The sequence below is a fragment of the Peromyscus californicus genome, unplaced genomic scaffold, assembly GCF_007827085.1.
Source record: "Peromyscus californicus insignis strain IS unplaced genomic scaffold, ASM782708v3 Scaffold_17__1_contigs__length_78620276, whole genome shotgun sequence".
In the NCBI taxonomy this organism is placed as follows: Eukaryota; Metazoa; Chordata; class Mammalia; order Rodentia; family Cricetidae; genus Peromyscus; species Peromyscus californicus.
Genome location: NW_026294469.1, coordinates 45,730,822 through 45,753,380, shown reverse-complemented (window position 1 = coordinate 45,753,380; position 22,559 = coordinate 45,730,822). Strand labels below are relative to the sequence as shown.

At 44.4% G+C, this 22,559-nt stretch overlaps 1 protein-coding gene across 1 annotated transcript in view; it reads right to left on the bottom strand.

The window, feature by feature from the left end:
* The window catches only part of Megf10 (multiple EGF like domains 10), a 161,901-nt gene extending 141,276 nt beyond the window's left edge, over positions 1 to 20,625 (bottom strand). Inside the window, exon 1 of the mRNA XM_052742216.1 lies at positions 19,575 to 20,625. The gene's annotated coding sequence lies outside the window, so the exon portion shown is untranslated. The remainder of the gene's footprint in view (positions 1 to 19,574) is intronic.
* Positions 20,626 to 22,559: the final 1,934 nt, after the last annotated feature.

Here is a 22,559-nt window from a genome sequence, read left to right as displayed (position 1 = left end):
AAGATAAGTCACCCAGCACTTTCCAACAAAGCAGGGCACAGCTGTAGCGGGGACTCGGAGCAACTGCTTCATGAAAAGACAGCAAGACTCTGTCTTTCCACAGGGTCTGCTCAGGTCACGGCATGTGGCATGGATTAGGGAGTCCGGAGCCCTAATGCCCAGTGAGACCAGCCTGAGGTTTGCAGATGGCATCCTGGAACCGGGGCTCTGTGCCCTCACCTGGTGTTTGCAACTCAGGGTCTCTTGAGGAATGGAGGCAGAGATCAAGCTTTCAAATATTTTAATGCCAGCCATTTATTTTTATTAAAGAAATAGTATGCAAGTTCAACGAAGAGAGAACAAGATTCATTTTTGCACATTTTCCTCAAGATCCATCATGGTGGGGTGAAAGAAATGATGTGTACGGTGAGCAGGAGGTTTTGGATTTGAGGCTCAATGGAACATATACTTTAATAGGGAAGGCATCTGTAGGCATGCTTAGGCTGCAGGCTAACCAAGAAGCAACACTAAAAAAAAAAAAGAGTCCCCAGGAAAACAGTCATCTGTAATTCATTTCAGCTTCTCCCAGGCACAGAAGGGGCCGGGAGAGCTGCTCGCCAAGGCACGCGCTTGCTGCTCTTCCGTTTAGTGTTGAGTTCCATCACCAATCCAATGTCCTATTTGGGTAAGGTTAGGCTCGGCTCAACAGGACCCCTCACTATCCCATCCCCACAGCCCATTAGCTGCATCCCATGGTCCAGATAGCACCGCAGTCTCCCAGGCAAGTTCACGAGGTCAGAGAGCATCTTCTTGGTCTCATCATAGACGCACTGCAAAGGAATGCTAGGTGCTTATACCAAATGCGGGGCAGAGGTAGACCTCAGCACCAACTCTTTGGGCTCCTACTATAGTACATAAAGAATTCTACCATTCTGGTTAACCCATTGAGCAGTAGATAAAACATGGGTTTCCCTTACTCGAGAAGCATTTTCTAGTTTCATTCAAGGCCATGCCAAGGTGAAGCCAGACAAGCATTGAAGAGGATCGGTGACCTCAGCTTTGAGGCCCGCAGCAGGAGGTCAGTGCTTCCACTGTATAAAGATTAGCATACCAAACCATGACCTCCAGCTGAGGCACTTCTAAAGTGGAGGCCACACTCCTGAGTCGCACTGGCATTCGAAACCTGAGTTGATTCTGTTACTCACAACTTGGCCTAGAGTCTATTAAAGATAAAATTTACATTGAGTCAATGAAGTGAAAATGTGCTAAAGGGAAGTCCCTCCTACATGCCTTGCTTAACCTGGTCTTCTTCTCCTCAGTCCTCTGTTGATCTTCAGTCATGAATATAAAAATAATCACACTACCTGGCAGTGAGCATTTTCACTATCTATAGCAACTTAGCTGCCAACAACTGCTGGGTCCAAATGAATGTGTGTTATAGCCACTGTGCCTTGCCATTTTACCTTGGGCACAATGGTGGGTGCTAGACAGTGAAGCCCAGTCACCTTATCACATCTGGGAGAACATCATGGATGAACACAGAGTTTCCCAGCACATCCCTAGAGTTCCCCTTTAGTTGAGAGTATACTTGTGATGGGTCCCATCTACAGACTTTGGGAAGCTCCTTGTGTTTAAAGAGCTGGTCCTTAGAACTCATCACAAAACTCACCAGGTTCCCTTGGCCCTTTCTTCACTTGCTAACATTTTGTTCTGAAAAACTACTGGCAAGACTTGGCTGCCATCCTTCTCAGAAGTGGCATAATTTACCCTCAGAAGAAACAGAGAGGCATGGTTAGCCACTAGCCCATAGAAACACCAAAGTCTCCTTTAGTGCCAATGAAAGAACACACACGCCATGATTGCCTTAATTGTGCGGCCTCGTTTTCACAAACAGTACAACCTAGTCAAGAAACAAAATACAGTCTTCCAAATTCTCCAGTTTGGCAGGCCAGTCCTTAGGATAAGCCACTAGAAATCCTCCTTGGCTGGAGAGAGTCATCACCTCTGCCTGTCATCGCTGAAAAATCCAGACAAGTCACAGCCCTGTCCTTTAGAGACACACTTGTTTGAAATTCTAAAGGCTATGGTGGATGATCACTTTCAGGTCCTTGAACTTCAGTACCATAGCCTCAACCAAAGACAACTGTGCTGGGAGGGGACAATGGGATTTAGAGGGTTAGCCTATGGGATGGCACTATCATAAAAACTAAACTACACAGCAGTATCGAGCTGCAGTGAGGCTCTTTGAACAACCCTGGGGGACAGCACAAACAACACTACAAAGCATCATTTATGTACAGCCTGGAAAGAAAGGCAAAGGCTTTATCCCCAGCCCAAGCCTGGCAGAGCTCCACAGCACAAACTTTTTGTTTTGGTTTTGTTGTTTTTTTTTTAATGGCAGGGGAAAAGAGCCTTTGCTCCAGGTTGGTCTTCCCTGAAATAAAAGGCGGCCATCTGGCTCATCTAAGCCGAGGAACTCCCTGTGCCTGCATTCTTGGCTAAGCAAAAACACAGGTGTCAATCTTCCAGGAGGTTGGTGCCTTCTCCCCACCATGCGAAGCTCCCTTTGCCTCCCGCCACGCCACATGAAATGCTGCCTCCTGGGCTGCTTGTCCTGGCTCACCATCTCACCAAAGGCTCCATCTCGTGAAAGAATGACTATAAAGCCAATTATCCAACTTTCCAGGCTCTTTACTCATCTGCTAACCTCTGGACGATGGTTCTTACAGAGGCAAGATGGGGGGGGAGCTGTCTAAAAATTGGTGACACGACCTTTTCCCTCACCAGTGTGTGGTGGGAGACGAGTCAAAGCTAACCACTTAAATGAGTATTAAGACTATGGCTTAGTTTAGATTTTCATCTTATTCATGTGTTCCCATTATTCCAAATAATCTTAAAATTAGTAAGACCCACAAAGATTATTTTTAGTATTTTCTGTTTTTGCTGCTTTGCTGGTGCTGCTATAAGAAAATACCACACACCAGGGAGCTTAAACAGCAGACATCTGTCTCTCAGGGTTGAAGGAGCTAGAACTGAAAGTCAAAATGACAGTCTGCTTGGTCTCAAGCAAGAGTCCTCATCCTGGTTGTAGATGGGTACATTATCAATACATCCTCTTATGGAAAATGAGAGGGTTTGAACATCTCTTCCTTTGCTTTTCCCTCATTTGCATGTATTTATTTTATATGTTCATACTTAATACACTTATAATTATAGATCCACTATGAAAGTGATACTCAGAACCAGATACATCAAAAATGTAAAGATGGCTGTTACACACTTATCAACCCCAGCATTCAATTCTGTCTTTTGTTTGGATTACACAGAATCACTAGTCCATTTCCATATAAATAAATATCTTAGCCATAGCTCAGGGTCTTCAGCATAAATGCAGACAATGCACACCTGAAAAGTATTAATAACAATATGTTCTCATGTGACTGTTACACCTGCGCCTAAACCAAACCAGCAGATGTCTCTGTGAGTTATGAGTCTCTCGTGCATCTAAATCCAGCCTGTCATCTTGAAGGCCTGTGCACATGCAGTAACAAAGTTTTTCTACAAGCTTGTACATTTAAAACAACAACAGTGACAATAAATCTGGGGGCAGGGCACAAGTATGATAGTGCATGCCTTTAATCCCAATGCTTGGGAGGCACAGACATGTAGATGTCTGTGAATTTGAGGCTATCCTAGTCTACATAGCAAATTCCAAGCCAGCCAGGGCTACATAGTTTCAAAAAATTCTCACAGGGATGGATTTAAATAATTATCAGTGCAGAATGACATACCTCCTGCTTGGGGACACATTTGGAAAACATCCAATAGGCACAAACATGACAAAGGGATTATCCAGAAAAATGTACTGACTTGATGCTGATCACTAGCGTGTGCGTTCTACCAGTCTGCTCTGCTCATGACCAGACATCCTTGCTGATCTCCTAAGCCTCCCTGGAGAAGGGCCTCTTCCTGCATATCCACACTGGCAGCTTTTATGTATCAACCTGACACAAGCTAGAGTCATCAGAGAGGAAGGAGCCTCAGTTAAGGAAATGCCTCCATGAGATCCATCTCTAAGGTATTTTCACAATAAGTGATCAGTAGTGGAGGGCCCAACTCATGGTGGGTGGTGCCATCCCTGGGCTGGTGGTCCTGGCTTTTAGAAGGAAGCAGGCAGAGCAAGCCATGAGAAGCAAGTCAGTAAGCAGCACCCTTCCACGTCCTCTGCATCAGCTCCTGCCTCCAGGTTCCTGCTCTGCTTGAGTTCCTGTCCTGACTTCCTTCAGTGATGAACAGCAATGTGGAAGTATTAGCCAAATAAACCCTTTCCTCCCCAACTTGCTTTTTGGCCATGGTGTTTCATAACAGAAACCCTAACTAAGACAACATCCTTTGTCCGTTTCAGTAAGTGCAGCAAGCCATCTTCTGTCTGTCCACACTGTCTTTAAACTTCCTTTTGGACTGCCCAAGCAAAGATATGGTCTGTAGTATCCTGAGTCAATTGTTCTATTCTGTTTCAGTTTCTGTAACAGATGGTCCAGATTTGGAACATGAACAGACAACGCTGAGTCAATCTCCTGATAAGTAGCTATGATCATCAATAACATTAAATACTGTCTCATGAGTTTGCCAGCATTCTGTGACTATAATTAAAGCATTATTGATCTTGGGGATACCACTATCATACACCAAGCCCCTCCTACTTTAGTCCATATCTGAAATCTGCCATATCTTCATCATCTGAAAAATAGGAACCTCTTCTTCATCTGGTCCTAGATCTCTGACAGAGAATACACTCATCTTTTCATTACTCGGATAAACGGGGTAGGTTGAGGAACCTCATCTAAGGTCTGCAACGACAGGGGGCCGACATTCCAAGGACCAGTCATCATCATGGAGGTCAAGAGGGTCCTTCCTGTGCTTATAAGCTCCATCAACTCACCTAAGATCATTCCTTCATTCTTTTTATCTACCCTGTTAAAAAAAAATGTATTACCAGGGTCAGGCAGCTTAAGGATCACACTCCGGACACACATACACACGCGCGCGCGCGCACACACACACACACACACACACACACACACACGCCTTTCCAAGTTATCTCCCTTGGGACTGGAGTGTGATTAATCTCCTCCATAGCTCCTGTCGGGGTTACATTCTTGTCCTTTCACTCCTGAACACCCTCCCAAACAGTTCCTGTGCACATGTGTACGTGTGTGCGGGGGTGTATACATAGATGTATATGTGTGGAAGCCAAAGGTCAACCCAGACACTGTCCACCTGTCTTTTGAGACAGCATTCCTCCTCCTCCTGGAAGTCACAAATAGGCTAGGCTGTCTGGCCAATGAGCCTCTGGAATGCACTTGCCTCGACCTCCCTTGATACTGTTGTTGCAAGTTCTGTACCTCAGTGTCTGACTCTTCACAGGGGTTGTATGGATTGACCTCAGGAGGTCCTCATGTTTGTGTGACAAGCACTTTACAGACTGTGAACCATCTCCTCAGCCCCTCTCTTCATCTTCTTATCATCGGAGCACCTGCCCTATTAAATTAGGGACCAACCCACAGTCTCTATTTAACTTTTATTAACTTATGACAGGCCTTATCTCCAAGCATAGTTGCAGGAAAGTTAGAGATTTAACATAAATTTGGTGGTGGTGGGCGGAGGGGTAGGCAAGGGTATGGCTCAGCTCATAGCACTATACTTAGCCATTTCGGATAGAAAGGAAGGTACAATGGATTGTGTGTGTCCAAGGAACATGCATTCTAAAACCAATTTATGCTATAAAGAAAGACCCTCAGGGTTTACAGACTCTTCCCATGAGGTCCAATCTTCCTTCTAGATTCAGGGATGTTTGTTTACTCACCCCTACTCATGGGAAGGGAAAGAGTCACCAAGAGCCGCAGTGACCTGTGATAACTGTGATGAGGGGGACACAACGACATTAAATTCAAGCTGTGACTGTCTTGGGAGGGAGACTGCATGCTAAGGCCTGCGACACAGACTGTGCTTATTGCTACCAGGCTCTGAGCACTGAAGACTGCACCCCTCAGTCAGGATGTGTCAAACGATTCTTCATGTAGAGTGAAGGCAGGCATTATCTGAATGTTTCTTTCCAAGCCAAGATCAAGACCGTAACTTGTTAATAAAAAACACTCTGCTGTTTACCCGAACTGTAAAAAGCTGAGTTTGCATGCCGATTAACTTGGTAAATTCATACCCAACACAGTATGGCATATGAAAGAGAGAACAGGCCTGAGATCCTTACATAAGGATTGTGGAATAGGCTGAATGAAAAACAGAAGTGACCTAGACAAATCCCTGGGTAGAAACCAAACAGATACAGACAAACAAATAAGCCAAAGTTACTAAGCATTTGCTGGACAGCAGTGCCCAATTCTCTCCACTTATTACCTCAATCCCCATAACAGCTCTGTGAGGAAATAACAGTGTTATCCCCACCTATGTGATAAAAGAACTTAAACATTGGGTAGCTGCCTTAAGCATAAACATCTAATAAATGGTGGAAAGGGCCAGGATCCAAATCCAGGAAGCTTGGCTCTGAGTCCATGTGCTAGACCATGTTATAGCAATCCAAGCCTCAAGCTTTCAACTACACTTGTCCACTAGTAACAATCAGAGCTCACAGTGTATGCTAGAACTCAAATCCTCCCACGTAGGAACTTCTTTGTCTTAGCCATTGCCCTATCCCTAGCACAGACAATTGCATGCAGGGCAACAGGGGCTTAATAAAATGTACTTGGCTGGGCAGACAGTTTAGTCAGTAATTGCTCATGTGGTAAGTAGGAGGACCTGAGTTTGATCCCCAAAACCCATGAAAAGAAAAGTCTAGGCATGGTGACACACGCTTGGTGTGGGAGGCCTCTGCAAACACCATGGCCAGCAGAGTGTCGAATCTGCGTGAGCCAAGAAGGAACTCCGGTTCAACAAGACCCAGTAGCCAAGGTTGGTTCAAATGTCAAGAGTCTGACACTGGACAGTTTATTTTAGGCATATTTAAGTGCAATACAATTTGAAAAGAACTTTCTTGGTGTAACACAATCCCACGTGCACAAGAGGGCATAGTGACATTGAACTCTTCTCAAAGTCCATGTCACGTCTTCTGTGAAGAAGAGTTCTATACATAGGCTACATGTGTTATCTTAAGGGCCTAGGGGAAGATCTTGTGTGCTCTTAATCATACAGATAGCACAGAGGTCATCTGCGCTATCAACCACCTCCAGTCCTGTTCGTGGGAGTCTTGGAGAGCCACTGGCCATATGGATACTGCAGGGGTCACCTAGGCTATTAGCCACTCCATTCCCAGCCTTCTGTAACAGATTATACATCTCACAACCCTGTATGTTTAACATCCCTGGTTTCCCTTGAGCTTATCTGTGAGCATGAGGACCTTTGTGCTCGAGCAGCTTGGAATTCCAGCACTGGGAAGATGGAGACAGGCAGATGAGCCTACTTGGCAAGTTCCAGACCAGGGACAGACACTGTCTCAATAAAAAGTGGATGGCACCTGAGGAACAACACTGGATGTTATCCGATGGCCTCCACACACATGCACCAACACATTCACACACACACACACACACACACACACACACACACACACACACACACACCATATCCTTCATTAAAAAACCATTTTATTAAATTACTTAGAAACTTATTTATGTAGATTTGGTGAAGACACCGTGGTAGTCTTCTTATTGTCACCTGCAATTTTATTTTATACTCCTAGCATCAACAATAAACCTTCGCAATCTACTGCTTGGTGAGCTTAAACATTAGCAGACAACTTCTCAGACTTCCATCCTTGTCTCCGTTGTACATGTCCACGCTTATTTCTCAATACTTGACCATATAAACACTCCACTCTGCTGCCCTCTGCCTGCCTGCCCTTACCTCTCCTTGCCTGTCCCTGCGCCCAACCCCCACCCCAAACACACAGTCATGTATGCTTCTACCAGTTAGAATTCTCTTTTCCTTCACTTTCCGGCATAAAGTTCACTTATCTTTCAAAGTTCTGTCTCTTCTAAAAACTCTTGTGTGGTCACCAAATTCAAGGAACTGAGGTGTGTTTATTTGCAGCCTATTACCTGTTCCCTCTCCCAAATTCATAAATACACTGCAATGTCTTTTAAGCAGGAAAGTCTTACCTCATAGCAGACACAAAATGAGCACAGATTGCCCAATCCATGCAGAGAGATACATCTTACCCAGACATAAAACATTTGAATATTTTAAAAGCTTAAAAAAAGTTGAGATGAAGTTCACATAACCTAAAATTCATCATTTTGATCATGTTGTACAACCACCATTAGTATGACTATCTATTTCCAGAGTGTTCCCATCACTCCAACAAAACACCTGATATTTATGTCTCTTCCCTTTTTCCCTTTCCAAGTCCTACAAACCACCAATCTACATTCTGAGAGAATTGATTTTTCTAGTCTAGATGCCACCTATAAAAGGAATGATACACCGTGCAAAGTTTTATATCTACCTTCCTTCATATAGTACAGTCGTCCATGTTGGGACATGTGCTGTGTTTCATTCTTTTTTTATGGCTGAAGAATATTCCAGTGCATCTATATTGTCTCTGAACCTCCACTGATGGGCATGTGGGTTGTTTCTATCCATCAAAATAATTTGAACTATTTTTAAATAATGCTTCCATGAATGTGTATACACAAGTCTTTCTTGGAGTGCCTGTTTTAAATTCAGTTACCTTGGAAGAACATTGTCAGTTATTAACAACGTTTAATCCTACAGTCAAGATAATGTTTCTTATAACAAAATACTATAATTAAATATACATGCTCATTAGTAAGTTTGACTATTTATGTACTCTAGAATCTTTTAAGATTCCTTATAGTTTGCATTTCTATCAGAGACTACACATTTTAAAATTCTGTGCTAATGAGCAAAATCTGATTAAAGCCCTTGAATGAGTCACCCATTTGAAGCATAAGCAGATCCTAATTCCTGGATGTGTGCATTCTTCTTCCCTGATCTCATATGACCTAGTGTTGAATCATGATGAGGGTAGGTATTGGATGCTTACTGTGTGCTCACCACTGTGCAACATGCAACTGAGTGACATGCTATTATCACGTCACAGGTCATGAACAGGTGCTCAGAGAGTTGGCAGTTTGCTCAAAGTCACATAGCTTTAGGAATAGAGACTGAATTTCAGGCTAGATTGCCACATTTCCTACAGTAAGTGACAAGGGCAGGAGCAGACCAAGACCATCAGAATCTTGTCTTTTTGTCCCACAAATGTAATCATATGTTTGTATAAATCAATATTTAACCTTTAACATCAATGTCCAAAATGAAGAATACAAAATAGAATCTCAGCTCTCTCACAGAGGGGATACTTAAGTCCAAGTCAAGGGGCCAAACTCTCCTTTGGAAAATAAATCACCTCTATTTTTTTTTCCAGCTGAATCTATCATCCCATATTAGAAATACAGAGTTGGGTGTCCCACAAATGCAGTGACTCATTCTGGTACGATCTCGAGAGGCCAACACTGATAGACAACAGAAAACAGAAGGACAGACTGCTGAGGGTCAGGAAGTGATAGCTGCCCTGCTACTCTCCTCATCCACTAACACGGTGGACTTTAGCTGAGACAGTTAAGACAGGTGAGAAGGAAGAAGTGGAAACATGCCTATCACCGTATGCTCCTCTGGAAAACGGGTGTGTGTGTGTGTGTGTGTGTGTGTGTGTGTGTGTGTGTGTGTGTGTGTGTGTCCTGGAAGCGTTCCAATAGCAGAATTTAGGACAACGGTCATCCAATAAGTCAGAAAAACAGCCATGATTCACACCATCCCTCCCTGCTTTTTCGTGGCAGATTACTGTGAATAGGAAGACAGTAGATGTTAGGAATAGACAACAGAACTGGGTGGCCATCTTGAGTTTAGATTCTAAAGAATGGAGTTCTGCTAACATGTTGACCTCTCAGGTACTGGATTTGCTGCTTAGATGAACTTAATGTCTGGACAGACCCATTGTTTTACACCTCAGCTCTTCTTGTTATGAGAGGGTCAACTCCACGATATTAAAATTCTGCCCACCCAGTACTGCGGGATCCATAGCATGAGGCAATTGGAGTTCCCAGAGTTTACCATTTCCTATCACTTCTAGACTTTAATTCCACAGTAAACATGGGACTTTAATTTTTTAACTTTTCATCAAGTATAGAAAAATGCACCAAAAAGGGGCAAACACATCAAAATGTAACTGCTCGAGGATTTCTGGCAAGCTGAGCACATCCATACAAGCAGGAGCTGACTGAACCCAAGCCCTCAGTGGGCAGCCCATTGATTCTGATAGAAAACTAAGTCTCAACAAGCATCCTGTCCCTGAAACAGCGTAAGGATTAAATGTGCCACATGGGACACGGCAACAACAAAAGAAATTGCTAACATAACCAACAACTAAAACAAAAGACCACATGTAACAAACAACAAAGAGACAGCATGCAACTTCCCTATTGCTTTCAACAAACACTCCACCTTTATGTAACTTCAAATGCAGTACAGTAGTCTTCCCTCTGAGCATTGAGGAGGGAGCCTCTCTCTACCTCACACAAACAGAGCCAAAGAGCCAGCCTAATGACAATGAGTTGAAAATTAATTAACTTATCAGGCTAGTGTTGAACATGGTCATTCTGCTCTGTGAGGTTTCCCCCTCACTGTCTCTGCTTTGAAGGCATACATATCCATTGGCAAAAACCAAAGTCCCGTTTAGTAAAGGATAAACAAACTACAGGAGAGAGGAGAGTGGAAAGCTAATGAAAACAGAGATACTTGCCTCTCCACCGCTCACTTGTCTCTTCTTCTTTAATGGATTTGCAACGATAATCTATACTTAGGTCCAAATACAGACTTAATTAGGAGCCCTAAGTGACTTGAAGTAAGTCGTGTATTGCCCTCTCCCGGGGACCACTCTACTTAAGGCAAATGCTGCCAGCCAGGAAACCTCTCATCTCAGAAGAGAAAGGATTCCTACTGGCCCAAGGCACCAGCTGCCTGAACACTCCATACAAATGCGCTCTCTAGAACCCATTACAGGCTTTCCTCCTTCCTCTTCCCTCAGGTCTATATTCTTTGCCTAATTGAAAAGAAAAAAAATTAAGAAAGACTCAAGAAGAATAGCTACCCACAAATATGCAGAGGAACTAGGGACAGAGTGTCCTTTTGAAAGAAACCCAGAGGCAAAGTCTGGATGAATGACATACTTTTCGTAAAGGGGGTAATTGGGCTAAAAGAACAACACTATTGGAAAGCCTGCGACCTTTGAAAAGATGTGACCTTGAATTTGAATCCTCTTCTGACCCAAAGAATGTATCCGGTTGTTGCTCTCACAATTAGATCTTTACAGGAAGTTTGTAACCCATTCTATCCAGCATGGGAATCCTATACTGGGAGCTGGGAGTGAGGGATGGTATCTAAATAGCATCATAGCTTCCCAAACATATCAGTAACTGTCTGATATTAATTTAATTAATTAATTACATTTTGAACTCAAAAAGTAACTCTCAAATGCAAGACCTCTATTCAAAGACAAATTTGGATGGGAATTATTAACACTTCAGATACAATAATGATCATTACCCAAGAAATTTTTCTCTAAAACATTAAGCCATAATCCAGGGAGGTTTTTGAGATCTGACACTTGAGGTGGTGGTGGTAGTGGTGGTGCTGGTGATGGTGGGTGGTGAGTGGTAGTGGTGGGTAGTGGTAGTAGTGGTGGTGGTGGGTAGTGGTCGGTGGTAGTGGGTGGTGGTAGTAGTGGTGGGTGGTGGTGGTGGTGGTGGTGGTGGTGGTGGTGGTGGTGGTGGTGGTGGTGGGTGGGTGGTGGTGGTGGGTGGGTGGTGGTGGTGGGTGGGTGGTGGTGGTAGTGGTGGTGGTTGTGGGGTAGTGGTGGTGATGGTTGATAAATAACTCCAGGCTGGCCTGAAACTCACTGTGGGCCTGAAGATGACCTGGAACTCCTGATCCTCCTGAGTGCTGGTATTACAGGCCTGTGTCACCATGCCCAGTGTGTGTGATGATGAGGATTGAGCCCAAGTCTTTGTTCATTCTAGGCAAGCATTCTATCAACCCCTAACCCAGGTATCTGTCCTTGATGTAACTGGAGAAAGAAGCTAAAAACATATGTCTTTGCCTATCATGGAGGGAGATCTTTGGGGCTTCTAAAATAAACAATAATAATTCTAGAATCAGATAAGCCAGTGAGACAGTTGTAGAAAGTAATTCTTTCTCCGTCAAAGACACGCTGGCATTCCAACAGCTTTATGCCTTCCTTGTGCCACATCCGCAGCTTCAGGCAGCAGACGAACGGGTCTTCCACAGAATTCCATTTCCCCTTCCCAAACCCTACCCCTGACACATTGCTGCAAGCAGTTTAACTGTGGAAAGCCTTGACCTCTTTTCTTTGTCTCTCTGATTCAAGTGTGTCTGCTTCCTCAGGGCTACCAAGCTTCATTGGACAGCAAGCCAGAGCTGAGTGGAACATCAGCCAACCCCCAAACAATGGGTGTCTTTCTCTGTTTGTCACATGAGCAGCGTTGTATTACAGCCATTGTCCCTCCAAGCGGGGAGGGACAGAACAGCTTCTCACAGGCCAGCTATTCCCCATGACCCACGCCGGCCATCACCAAAATTAAAACTCGAAAGGAAAAAAAAATAGACACGCAGTTTGAATGGGGCACTGTAACCCCAAACAAGAATTCTGCTGCACCCCCGGACCATCTGCAGCATCCTGCCTTGCCAAGAATGCACATTCCCAGGTCCAGCACACCTACCAAACTGAAACCCAGAGGGCCATTGGTATCTTCAGGTTGTTCACAAACCTCTGAAGTTAAAGAACACAGACCGAGTACATGTGTCGAGTGTTCCCAACCTCACCAATGGCATTTGTGCCTCTGTTTAAGGGATGAGCTAGAGGCAAGAGGATGCTGGCAATGTAAAGAGGGCTTTACACTGAATGCTGTGCCGAGGTTATACATCTTAGTATAGATGCAAAAGATGTCAAGGTGAGGGCACCGAAGAACGCGGGAAAGGAGACAGGGACGGTCCAAACACCAATGGCTGTCCAGAAGATAACGGGAATTTTAGAGGAAGAGTGAATGGAGTGTGCTAGAGCAGACCACAGAGGCTGAGGTCATCAGAAAGCGATAGACCAGGACAGCTTCCAATGTCAGAATGAACCAAAGAAAACCACTACAACCACTATCACCTCCAACAACACCACCAATAACAACAACACAAGCGTGTTGGGCTGGCGTGCAGCTCAGGGGCAGAGTGACTGTCTAGCATAATACACACATCGAGTTTGCTCTCCTGCTATACACACACAAAAAATGTCTAAACTTCTATTGAATTTTTTTAGTATGTGTGTGGGTTTGTATATCTGCTTGGTGAGAATACATTTCGCCAACCCCTCAAGAAAATATTACAAAGATTATCTTTAATATTTTGTTTTAAATATTAAAATACAAACTTCTTTTTCACAATCCCAGACCTTAAAAGTCAACTACTCAAAGTCTTGTATTGTACTACACAAAGCGAAATTCATGCTCAGGCAAGTAGCTTCAGGCTTTGACGGAACCATCATGTCACAAAATAATCTTTAAACCGGTCAAGAGTCAATCTAAATTCCACCCCCGATGACACTAGAGAACCGTGAGTCCTGGCCATCCCCTTCCTGTGAACTCCCTCTGAGGTGGAAACGTACAAGCTTTCCAGGAATGCCTTCTCGTGAACAGGGAGGGACCTCTAAGCCAATTTTTATTTGAATCTCACAAGGGTGCCCACATCTGGTCCCTATAACAAAATAATAGCTGTAAAATGTGAAGGATTCCTTTAAAACTCAGATAGTGCTGTGAGGGACAGACAGAAACCAGTCCTGTGACTCCATAAATAGCTGCTGAAAAATTGATTCTCAGATCCTTTGAAATGGTTCATCACTTCTCCCACTGCCGTGTGGTTGCTGAACCCATGGTCCTGCCTGCTGTGTGCTATCTATAGAAATCCTCTCTTAGCAGGACATTCCCCAGGAGTACACACAGCCCTCTTCTTAGCATGAACCTGGAGTCACTCTCAAACCTTCCTGTTTGACCCCGACTACACCCAGCTTTACCTGGATATATATATATGTATGTATGTATGTATGTATGTATGTATGTATGTATATATATGGTATTAACTCTTTCTTGGCAACTGTAATGTTTAGTGTTTCATACTATACACCAATAAATCCATGATGAAGGAAAAAAATATAACTCAAACCAATCAATTGTAAAAACCAAAGTCATGTCTTGCTATCAATTCCTCATCCAAAATAAAGTGTTTTTTTTTTTAAATCCAAATATGGTGGTACACGCCTGGTATCAGGCTGACCTACACAAGACTGAGATCTTGCCTCAAGAAAACAAGACAAAAAAGTATGCAGAAGATTTGTTAGAGACCCATTATAGGAACTACCACCTGCAGCTGTATTTTGGAGCTAATCATATCTGCACAACTCATCTGGGTTGGACATGATATTAATAACACGGTGTTTGGTCACCCCCACCATGAGGCCTCCTGTCTCCCACAGATCTGATGGTTTTAACAGATGCTAATATCCTGGACATGCACCTAGCAAGACAAGGCATTCCACACTGAAATTCTATTTCCCTTGTCTTATGGGGGGGGGGTGTGATTTATTGCTCTCTGAAGGAGGAAATTGGGGTGGTTAGAATGCTTTACATAGTTTCTTTATCTGGGAGAATAAATCATTAAAAATGAAATAGGAGAGAAATCAATAGACATTAATAGTGCTAACTACAGGATGTAGTGTCACAGTCACTCTTCCAGACTGGCTCGGGGCATGGCATTTATCATCAAAGAACAGCCCCGTGGCGCTGACAATTGTGCACATAAAGTTCAATAAAATAAAACACCACTGGTGTGGATATTCTGCTTTCCTCTTCACAGCCTGTGCAATCCCTTAAACTCCCTGAATTAACCCTTCACACAAATTATGTTGAAAGGCAGTATGAACGCTCATAGTGAAACTGATCTTCCGTGTTGAATATGGATAAGAGATCAATAAAAAATTTTGGATTTGGAGAATGATGGATGAGTCAGTGAGGCAGTGTAGATGATAGAAGTCCAGGCAAGACACCAGGCAGGGATCTCTTGAGGCAGAAAAAGGTCATTTGGGGGAAAGAATTGTGAATGACGAATCCATAGGAGTCAATGAGTCGAACATCAATTCATAAAACTAAGTTTTGAAAGTAAATACTCAGTACACATTCTTGAGAACAAGGGAGTCCAGCAATGCATTTGACTGCCGTGTTTGCAATCCGACAGCCTCAGGCAGCTGGATGTTGCTATCTCCCGCCCCCAAATGGACTTCCTCCATATCCGCTCTATGTGGTATTGCCATGAGCCAATAGTTCAGTTTTGCCGCAGCAGCATTTGCTCCCATTTGCATAATTCATTCTTCGAAAAATGAGTGGAAACAGGAAAAGTAACAACTCTACAGGCAATCGTAAGAGGAATCCTTCTCATAAATTTAATGTGAGACAGAGGCGGAAATTGTTACAGATGCTAATATAGGTAAAGCTTTCAACAGAATCGGATGTTAATTGACCTTGAATGGGCTAAATTTGCTTACACGAGAAGGAAATAATCAAAGCAAATGATGTTTAAGGAAGGAAAGTTAAAGAATCCAGACCCTGGATGCTGTGTCTGGATAACAAAGTAGAAATAGAGAGTGCTGGCCTCTTACAGGCGGCATCCCTCGTATTGGACAGCCCCAGCCCTGTATTTCGACCTGTTTTCAGAAATGTGTCCCTGTGGGAAAGTAAGAAAGGCAGTACCAAACCAGTTACACACATGCCAAGTGCCTTATACACTGAAAAGCATGGGGCAATTATGACTAATTTTTATTGATACTGGCATCTCCACTTCAGCACCAGGACACTGCTAATCACAAGCAAAACCATCCCAAAGTCTAATTGTATCTCTCTGTCATACATCGCACCTACTGTGATGTTGAGCATGTAAGCATGACTTTAGGATTGTGTGGTGTTTCGTAAGCCCGCTTAGGATAGTCTAGAGCAGTGGTTCTCATCCTGTGGGTCGTGACCCCTTTGGGGTTGCATATCAGATACATACATTGCATTTCATAACAGAAGCAAAATTACACTTATGAAGTAGCAGTGAAATAATTCTATGGTTGGGGGTCACCACAACACGAGGAACTGTATTAAAGGGTCACAGCACTAGGAAAGTTGAGAACCACTGTGATGGAGTGTCTCCTTCCCTGCCACTGTCTATTTACTTTATAGATCATGTCTAGACAAGCAGTAAATTCTGTACTGACTTCTCCACCACTCTTAATAGATATGTAGGAATTACCCCTAACACTTTGTGTGGCAGGAAGCCACCAGCTACTGTTCATGCATTCATTCTTCTCCCACATTTTGAGGGGCATTTATTACATAACTTCTATATTCCAGCCACTTGAGTAAGGTCTTTCATCAAGGAATGATGAGCTCACCGACCTGCTGGGAATATCATTCGGATAACAACGTAACCGATGCTGTATGAAAGCTGTCCACAGAGATGAATGGCAACTCACGTGATACACACTGCTCATGGGAGAAATGGAAAGATCAGAGGGAAAGTCTGATTTGGGCTGTATCTTCAAAGACAAATAAATGGATAGCAGGCAGCTGCTTACACAGAAGAGAAGGCCACAGACATTTCCAACAGAAAGAACCATCTACGCGGCGAGGCCATGGAGAAAGGAATGGGTGCCGTGTACTTGGGGACATAATGAGATCTGCAGGGGCTGGGGGGCTGGGAAGCAAGAATACAGAGAAAGGCACAGGAAATGGTGCACAGGTGGTCTTGGCACGACAGTAACAGGCTGACTGGGGCTTTGTGCCAGAACACGGTATTCCTCCAATCCTGACTTGGGGACTGTATTTTCAACACATCCCTACAAGATGCTGATGATCACCACCTAGTGATCTGCCAAGGACTTAAGCATGGGGATCACATGATCACGTTTGTATTTTAGAAATGTCTCCTCAGACGGAAGCCACAGCCTCAAGTAGGCAAACCCGCTGCTGTGAAGCGAGTGAGTGACTCTGTTCGGCATCACAACCAACTTTGGGAGTTTAGGGATGTGTTCAACTTCACCCAAGACTTTCTGAATCATGGAGGGGCCAAGGTTTACATATGGATGAACCATAGGAAATTGTTATTTGTTTAGATTTTAAAAAAATGATCAAGTGTTGGTAATTCCTCATAGTTAAAAATATCTAATATTTTTAAACAAATTCCTTCCATGCTTCTGATGTACCCCAGAGTCTGAAGGCAGCTGATGGAATACAAGTAGGCTTATTGTATTCCCTTTCTACTTATCACTAGTGAGCCTGCAAATATGGAAGTCCCATAATTCATGCACCCCAAACAAATGCTAAAAATGGGAAAGGGGGCCAAACATAGCCAGCAATGAAGTAAGGCAACTAATATAAAGGCTTTTAGAACCAGAAGGCACATCAAAGCTCTTTCCCTCCCCTCGAGACACACACACACACACACACACACACACACACACACACACACACACACACATGCTCATACAGCATAAAGCTGATATCAAAAGAGAGAAGCAACCCGTCTGAGGTCACACTGGAAACTTCATTGAAATACTCAGTGTTAGGTGCTTGTATGTGCTCAGGTGTTGAGCTTTGTGGCTAAAGTGTCGGGATTTGCTTTATAGAAGGCTACTGCCACATGAAGACAGCCTTGGCATACCTAAAACGAAGTAGGGCAGAGAGGGTCATAAAGCAACTACACATACTCATTTTGAAAATAAAACCAAAGAAATGAGTACAAACCCCCATTGAAATGTGATAGATGCTTCATAAATGTTTACTGAATGAAAGATTGACCTCTAAGAAGTAGGGTAAAGAAACTATGCCCACGCAAAAGGTTTCTAAGGAAGTGTAGAGGCTGTCACTTCCCACACCCTTTGGCATCCAATCATAAACTAGCTTTTCAGATCCCAGCCCCACCATGTACACCTTCCTTTCTATTGAAAGTACCCAACAGAAAACACTGCGAAGAACACACGTGAGCTAAGCTGAGCAAACCATCATATCCTAGGCATCGTATCCTGAAGATGAGATCAGCCTTCAAAGTCCTTCTCGATAAAATTACCAACTAACACATGCTGAAAGCTAACAAAGAGGATAATAAAAGCAACACAACCATTAATGTTGGCCCAATAATAAGATGATAATAATAATAGCTAACCCCTCCGCTGTGTGGAGAATGTTAGGGCTCCCCACGCACTAGAGCTCCAGAGTAAACACTATTATTTCACCCTGATTTTGTAGACATACATACAGGTGTGTTAGTAAGCTACACCAAACCACACAACTGCAAAGGATCGGAGTGGAGCCTTGAACCCATATCATCTGACCCTAGCAGTTTACCAAAGGAATGCCTTGGCCTTGCGAGCAAAACAAAAGTACCATGTAAGCTGACTCCTTGGAGCATGCCAGTCAGGCTGATGGCATTTCTGGATAATGTCATGTGGCCTGCTCTTTTTATCTATAAGGAACAGGAATGAAAGGTTTTGTTTGAGAATACTATATACAAACCAAGACCTGGAATAAAGGAACCAAGGATGCCATTCTCTGCCTTGGCACAGCATGGCTATTATTGCCCAAAAGCAGAAATAATGCCTCATTTAGGCCAAGAAAATTCCAGGCTTTCACTGTCTCTTTAAAAATGGGGGGATTCCTGTGAGGTTATGTGTGAAAGAGACAGCAAACATGCTTCCCTGTGTTTCTTTTATTCAGTAAGGTCATTCAGGAAAATACTTCCAGAAAGAAAATTAGAGATAAAAAGCCCCAAACCGGGTGTGTGAAAGTGTGAGAGTAAAGTCATTTAAAAGAAAATGAACGACGGGGGCACAATTCCCTCAAATAAATGAGTGCGGCTCGAAGAACTGTCTCTTTCAGGGTCTCCCCCCACCCCCGAGGAACCAAGCATTCTAACAAGGACCCTTCCTGAAACCCTGACACCCCTAAATGCAGGAGGAGAGCCCCAGCCCGCGAACACAATCTGATTATCAAGTACTACAGAAAGAAAAGTTTAGGAAACAAGTCAAGATCCCAGAGTAGTAATAGGCAGACCTCGGAGGAAGGCCAGGCTGAAGCTGCATTTCACTGTCAGGTGTCCCCCCAAATCTCCCTGCACCCACCAACGTCGCAATCACCGTGGGACAAACACAGGCAAAGCAACACACAGAAGCTCAAAACACACAAAATACAGTGCGTAATGAAGAGATCTTCCCCGGAATTCCCTGCAGTCCCAGACAACAAAAGCAAACACAAACAACGTCAATAAATCCCTGGGAAGCAGGCAAACCACCCGTGTGTCCCGCTTCCATTGCGCCGAGGTATCCTGGCTGAGGGGGAAACGTGCCCTGGAGCCCCAAAGAAGCCTCACGCCAAGCCCAATGGCCTCCAGAGTTGAGTTTGCTTAACTCTTACCGGGTCCCGAGATGTTGCGATTGGCAGCTCAACCTGTTTTCCCCTGGTCTTCACCCACTCCAGCCAGAGATTGAAAAATTTGTTCCCAACAGCGCCGCTGGCCTCCAAGCCGCCGAGTCCCAGGAGAGAGCGATGTTTGCGGCTCTTGTTTAGGCTCGGAAGATGGGGGCTCCGGGAAGGAGTCCGGTCCTGGAGCCCCAGTTTCGCTCACGGACCGAGTCCTGCTGCAAACTTGAACAAGCGTTCCCCTGTCTGGCTGGAGATGCTGGAGGAGGAAGGCGGTAACCGGAGCCGGGCTGGGATGCGAGCAGTTGCCGCTGCTGCAGCTGCTGCCTCCGGGACAGTGGCCTCTGGGGAGGTGGGAGGAGTGTCGCTCGCTCGCGGTCCCTCCAAACCTGTCGTCTCTTTCTGGCCTGGACTCCTGGAACCCCTTCAGTGGCCCAATCACCAAGTTGGCAAACTTAGAGTCCCCGTGGGACTTGAGAGAAGGGATAGCCGAGTGAGGTGCTAACCCGACACGATGCCAGTGCTAACCCCGCGCCAAAGTACCCCAGGAAGAGGCAATCTAGACCCAGAACCTCTATAAGGATTTTGGGGGCAGGGTCAATGCCCGCCAAGTGGACAGGACAGCGCGTCCCCCATGTGAGGGAGCGCAAAAGTGGGACCGAGAAGGGATGGGGACCAGGCCGGGCCACGGTGCGGTGCTAAGGGACTGTGAAGGTGGGGAGAAATGAAGGAGGAGACTGGAGGGTGACCCGCCAGCCTTGCCGGGAGGGGGTGGAAGGACAGCTTCCCCTGTCGCCGCCGAACTCCCGACGGGTCGCTGCCAGGTCTCTGAGCGGCGATTTCTTGGGGAATAGCTCCCTCTGCCGACAGCCCAGGAGGCCCGTGAGACCGGGGGATAGACCTGAACACACCGGCTCCGCCTCCCACTTTCCCCCTCCAGACTGAAGAATTCCTCCGGGTCCCAACAACCCTGGACCATGCAAAGCTTTCCAGTTGTTAGGCAGTAGTTTCTTAATTCGACTCACTTGCGAACAAACAGGAAAGCGGCCGAGGATCCCATTCTCAACGCCAGATAGCAAGTCAACCCTCTCCTTCCAGACTTCTCTTCCTCGCGGAACAGAAGCTCTTTCTAGAAAAGCCTCCAAGTTTACAGGCGCGCCGAGTTTATCTTCGCAGATAATCCGGACTCCAAACTGAGTTCAGTGAATTCATGCTGAAACGAAGGAACACTCTTATTTCCTTAAGCAAAGTGAAAATGTTTGAACTGCACCTGCCCCCTTCGACTTTGCTCTTCCCTGGAATCACTGGAGAGGACCATTTGTTGTGAGCTGGCTGGTTGCTTGTCTGTCTGTCTGTCTGTCTGTCATCTGCCTGTCTAGTTAGTTTACTAGGTATTTATTGCCTTTACCTATCTTTGGAAGACCGCCTTTGCCACAGGCACTACAGTCCGGGTGGGAAGGTCATTCAGGCCCTGCTCACAAGTAGCCCTAACCTGAGCTAGGGCTCACAGACCCTCCTTGCCTGGACTCTGAGCTCTGATGCACAGGACAGATAAGCCTCCAAGTGACTGATGCATATGGCTGTTTTCTACAGCTCTCCGACCAATTCCAGTTCATACCGTGTATTCCCCAAAGCTTGCCTTCTAAAAAATAAATCTGCTATTCCACTTTCCTTCTGTTTTCATCAGTTTAGACGTGCATTCAGTATACTGTGCCATGTTTGGTGCGCAGTTCGGTGTGTTGTGAGCAATAGGAACATCTGGGTAGCCATTAACAAGTGAGAGAACCAATAATTCTACCCCACCTCGTCCTATCCCAAAAGTTAACCTCCAAACTGACCCCTATTTTGTCCAGTGAGGTCTTTTTTTAAAGTGTTACTGTATTTTATGTATCTTGTTGGAGTTGGGGGCATTGGTGGGGAGGTCAGCGGCAACTTGTCAAAGTCTGTTCTCTCCTTACATCATGTGCGTCCAGGGAATCAAATTCAGGTCATCCAGCCTGGCAGCCAGCAGCTTTACTTCCTGAACTGTCTTGCCAGTCCCCTGAGTTGCTCTCTGTGGTTACACATTGTGTGCCTCTTTTCTAGCATTCCGTGTATATGGCATTATATGGTACAGAGTCCTTGTGTTTGACTGCCCTCACTGAGCATGTCTTTGATTCTTGAGTTGTGTTCAGCTGTATGGATAACACCCCAAACTCTTTCCCTACTTAGTAAGTGTTGTGTTGATGCCCATCTAGTTTAAGTAAAATAACTCTTCGAACTTTATTCCCTTTGGTTTCTAACTTTGTTTAGCTCTCCTGCTTTTTTTGGGGGGGTGACTGTTAGTTTATATTTTCCATGTGGACTTCAGAGTGAGCTTGTCACTATTTTAACAACTTACTCTTAGAACTGAGAGTGCCTTGAACCAACTGAGCAATTTTTTGTTCTTCTGTTAGCTTGCTCACTGGTCACCTTAAGGAGAATTGATATGTGGGCAATAGGGAATCCTCCAACCTACGAACATCTATATCTTCATTAACTTGTGTACTCTTTAATTTCTCTCATGAATATTTTATAGTTTTCAGCAGGGAAATTTGCATATGTTTTAAAATATATTCGGAAGTAATTTAGCAATTCATGATGCTATTGTAAACAAAAATATTTTGGAATTTTAATCTCCAATTGTTTATTGCTGGTGTAAAGAAATAACTGTTGGGGGTAGCTTCATATTACACAACTTGATTAAACTTATTTATTAATTCCAGGAGCTTTTGCTTTTGTTTTTATTTTAAAAGTCTTTCGGATTTTCTACATTCAAATGAATTCAGTTTTTATCCTGTTATTTTTTTACCTATTCTATTGGGTAGGACACCCAGGGCATCAGTGAATAAAAGCTTAAGAGTTACTAGACCAGGACCTTTATATGCTTTAGGTCATGTCCTGGTCACCATTCTATTGTTGTCAAGAGACACCATCACCAAGGCAAGTCATAAAAATAAA